General features: G+C 32.4%; 1 pseudogene; it reads right to left on the bottom strand.

Moving 5' to 3' along the window:
• Positions 1-769: 769 nt before the first annotated feature.
• Positions 770-4,255, bottom strand: LOC143600720 (vacuolar-processing enzyme beta-isozyme-like; annotated as a pseudogene).
• Between the last annotated feature and the right edge of the window lie 645 nt (positions 4,256-4,900).

Below are 4,900 nucleotides of genomic sequence, written 5' to 3'. Positions count from 1 at the left end.
TCTCTCTCTCTCTCTCTCTCTCTCTCTTAAATTTTGGTTAACTAATTACAGCCTCCATTACACTTGTTTTTAAAGTTTACTGTCTACGTAGCGCTTTAACTATCCAAACCATAACACGTCTTTTAAGTATTCTACTTACTCTTTAGCTCAAATTAAAAGCAAATTAAACAAATGAGTAGCTCTTAGCTCGTCCGATTAACAGCAAGCACGTAGAGATGCAACATTTGCCAACGGTTCCATGTTTTATTGTTGCTTTCATGCACTTAAGCCATTTGAGCTCTTCCAAATGGAACCTTCTAATTAGTTCAAACTAGAAAGATTGTCTAAAAGATGTGGGCACTAGCATTATTGCTGTTAATTGTGTATGTATGCCCCATACTGAAATTCCATTCACACGGATTTATTAGAAATGGGTTTTAATCTTGTTGCATCGTTTTGACTTTTTTTAACAGCGTTTTGACTCCCATTGGGCTTACCATTTATCAATAACCGAGTTCCAGTCCTGAGAGGGAATTTCAACAGTTCATTATTAGTTTGACGCTCCAGATATTCGAACGCAGGACCACTAGAGGCCTAATGGCAAATACGGACTTCCCTTGAAATATATCCTGATTGTTACGGTACTTTTAATTGGACTTGTAATTTTCCTAGTTCTTTCATAACAGCATCATTATTCTTGCAAATGAAATTTTATCAAGTTTCAACAATATCTACCACTGATCTTGTCACTTACTGATGAAGATTTATAACCCACCATCCCAAGATCCCATTACCCCAATTTAACCGAGCTACATGACTTCTTTGTAGCATCATCCATGGCTTTCTTTGTAACACCATTGTTGCATATGTTAGCAAATGTTCGAGTGTGTTTCAGGCCGTACTGAGTCAAGGGTCCACAGTATGTCTCAAATGTTCGAACCATAAATTTCAGACAGTCCCAATCATCCACAAGGGCTGATCCTTCAGCTCTCACCGGTCCATGTCCACTGCCTAATAATATTCCTTTGATCTTATCGACGCTGCTATCCAAATGCGCCCTATGTGCCGTTATTTCTTTGATTTGGTTGAGTAGTCCTTTCTTCTGTTGTGTTTCTTCTGTTGATTATTGTACTGCATATATATAACATGAGATAACATCAATCCACCATCATATCAAAGTGTCAAATGCATTTTCGTATATTTGAAAATAAATACCACGTGCCACATCGAATAAAGATCTGCGTCTCTTTGGTCGATAACACCCATGGAGTCAAATGCTTGAGATTTTTCAGTGGGGATTTTCCTAGCTGCAGAACCTTGATAAAGGGAAACGGTTTCGTTGCTTATGCTCAGGGTACCGTATTGCATTACATGTGATCCGCTGGACGGATCATATTCATTATTTGAAGTCCTCTTCTTCACCTAAAAGAAAATTGGATGATTATTTTCGCAATTAATACTAGAATGGGCCTTGGGGGCGTTAAATGGTCATTTTCACAGGCGAAACAAACTTGAAATTTTGAACGGCTGAACACGACCTGTTTGATGGGAAAAATTGTATTTATTATTTTATTCACAAATTAATACTTTGAATATACATTTTTACAATAGAAAATACAAGTTTGTATAAAACAATTACATGTAATTAAAAAAATCTTATGTCAATTTCCTTTTTAGTTTTAAGTCTTGGTATAAGAGAACCAAGCAATTTAACGTACTACATAAAATGATTTTTTTTAAATAAAATAAAAAATAAATGGGTTAAACTGGTCAACCCATGAACCCGATCTATTTAACTAAATAGGTTCGACCCGAAACTGATCCAAACCCGCTTATATCAATCCCAAACCCGCAAACTTTGTGTTAGGTTCGGGTCATGTTTTCGTATAGTGTGAGAGGTTCACCTCCTAATTGTAGTAATTACACACATTTAAATCAAGAAAATTAACTCATGATGCCAACCTTCAAGTATTGTTGTTTCAAGGTTTCATGCCTCAAATCTTCAGAGTCACTAAGAACCAAAAGTTAAAAATGGGACCAAATCAGTAGCTTAAATGCAGTCGTCACATAAATGTTAAGATTTTTCGGTAACAAACCTTCGAAAATACTTCCACTTTCACACGCTTCAACGTATATCACCTACATTTAACATTTCAAATGATTATATATATCCATACTCACCAATGATAACAATTAGCTAAAGATTAATCAGTTTAGAGCAAAATGTATCATACCATCTCATGATATGTTCCACTCGCATGCTTTTTTTTCAAAACGTTGATGAAATCATTAGCGTAGATGGTCGAGTGTGGCATACCTATTGCAATATCAAAGAAATTAAGTCAGTAACGAATTTAAACATTTTGATTGTTGTCGAATATATGAAAGATGGTAACCCAATACCAAGTACTCCAGGACTGCCATGATCGGCGTAAAACACAAAGATCCTGTCTTCAGGTTTGCTGGCTACCACTTTCCCGCTTCCACCTTTCACGGCTGCTTTATTGCCAAGAAGCACAGCAAAGAAATTCTCTGCGGACACACTTTCTCCAGTATAGTCCTAACACATTTTGAAGTTGTCATATTAAGAGCGCGTTTGGGATTGAGTTTGAAAATAACTTATTGACTTCAAGGCCGGCTGGGACACTGTGCAACATGGGCGACCGGCCGGGGCACTTAATTTTCAGGGCACAATTTTTTTTATATATATTTTTATGAAAAAAAATATGTATATTTAATGTTTTACCCTAATTATACAATAACAAGTTTGGTCTAGTGGCAAAAGGTTGTAGGTACTAGTATCACATGATACAAATTTAAGCTTATTTTTATACAAAAAGTTTTTACACAACCTAAATCATAACTAAGTAAGCTCATACAAAAATTTAATTGTTTAAACCAAAATAAAAAACCATTTAAATAAGGCATATTTTTTTTTCCTTATATTATTTCGTTACTTATTAGGGTCCATGGGCCTTTTTATTTCGACTAGGCCGAGGCATATAAATTCTCAGAGACGGCCCTGATTAACTTTATAAACAACTAATAAGTTAAAAGATATGTTGGGGAAACACAAAAGTTCCTCTTATTTTAGCTTTTTGAAAAGATTAAAATGTTGTTTTCAAAAAGCCTCAAATCTTGACTTTTTAAATTAGAATTTTAAAATAAACTAATAAATCAATAAAACTGTTTTCAAATTCAATCTCAAACTTGTCCTAAACATTGTTGTTTGATAAAAAAAAAAGTACGGACTTGAAAACAAAGAGAGAGAAGATATAATTGCATTTATCATTCTCTAAATTTACATAATCACATATATGTTTGTTTAAAACAATGCGTTAAGATTTAAGAGCATTGAACCTTTGTGGCTTTGCATTTAATTAATTAATTTATTATTTCTCTTTTTAATTTAACCTATGCATTTAATGTATTTATTTACTATTTTCTTCTTTTGAATTGAACCTTTGCATTAATTAAAAATTTACACTTTGAGAAAAATCATGCATTTTAATATAAGTTTAATTAGAAAGGAATGTATGAAACTCCCCTAAAAATGTCTAAATATATGTACATAAATTTCTCTTTTTACCTTTCCACCAACTCCTTTTATTTAAATATTAACAAATAATAATTTTTTAATGATTAACGAATAAAGCTCAACTTAACAATAATACTAACAAATTTTATAGACTTAATGTGTTTAATTTTTATCTTTTTACTTACCTTTTTACATTAAAAAAATAAACTAAATAAAAATAAAATAAAAACATAAATTTGTATACACATTACATAAACTTAGTTATAACTTACTCATACCTTTGGCACACCGGCGTACACATCTGATCCAATGGGGTTGTTAATTATGACACCGTGCCTAGGATTATATGGATGATTTGCAGTATCATCATACATGAAAACAATTATGTTTTCATCCTTTAACCCACCCTTTTTAAGGATTTGATACGCATGACAAACGTCTGCCTGAATACATGTAAAATAATACCAGACATTAGCTTTTATTTTTTGAAACCTCTTAGTACTTACATATATAAAAGGTACGTAAATTAAAATTTCAGTAAGTGTTAACCTGATGACGATAGTTGAAGAACCCATTTGAACCGGCTACTAGAACGGCCCATGTTGTACTATTGGCTTTTGGTCGGGTAACTAATTTGAAGGTATCAAACAAGTTTACCCAGTTAGCGTCAGACAATTCTACCGGAAACACAATTAATAGTAACAGCATGAGATGGAAAGCCATGTGGTGACTCGCCATGCTAAACAAAAAGCTTGATAGAATTATCAGTTCCAAAAGTCACAAATATACATGTATATATACATGTGTGTGTGGTGTGGGGATATAGTGAAAACTCCTCTTAAAGATAAAACTTAAAAACTCCTAAAAACTATTTTTAACTTTTAAATTTTTTTTTTCCATTATTCTTATATGTTGTTATTGGTTCAAAAAAAAAAAAAAAAAATTTGTCGGTAACATCGTCGGTGTAGTGCGCATATGTAATAGTGTGCATTGCATATATGTAAAAGTGTTTGTATTGCATAGAATACAACACTATTGCACATATTTGATACACACTATTGTATATATGCAATATAAGACTAATACACACATCGAATACACATTAGTACGTATGTGTAATACAACATTAACGCACATGTGCACCACATCGACTTTTATTTTATTATTATTTTTTTTTCATATAATACAACACTACTACACATATATAATACACAAACATTGAATATACACAATTAAACTCAAAAATACATAGTAATACACATGTGTAATACAAAGGTATCGCACAGTAATACCTATGTGCATTACAGCGGGTTTTTTTTTAAATTTTTTTCGAGCAAAGGGTAAGGAAATATAAGAATAATGGCAAAAACAGAAATTTAAAAA

Source organism: Bidens hawaiensis, unplaced genomic scaffold, assembly GCF_021521415.1.
Source record: "Bidens hawaiensis isolate Kalapana, Puna unplaced genomic scaffold, B.hawaiensis_p1.1 tig00054833_1, whole genome shotgun sequence".
Classification (NCBI taxonomy): domain Eukaryota; kingdom Viridiplantae; phylum Streptophyta; class Magnoliopsida; order Asterales; family Asteraceae; genus Bidens; species Bidens hawaiensis.
The sequence above is the reverse complement of the archived record's forward strand: the minus strand, read 5'-3'. Positions and strand labels throughout refer to the sequence as shown.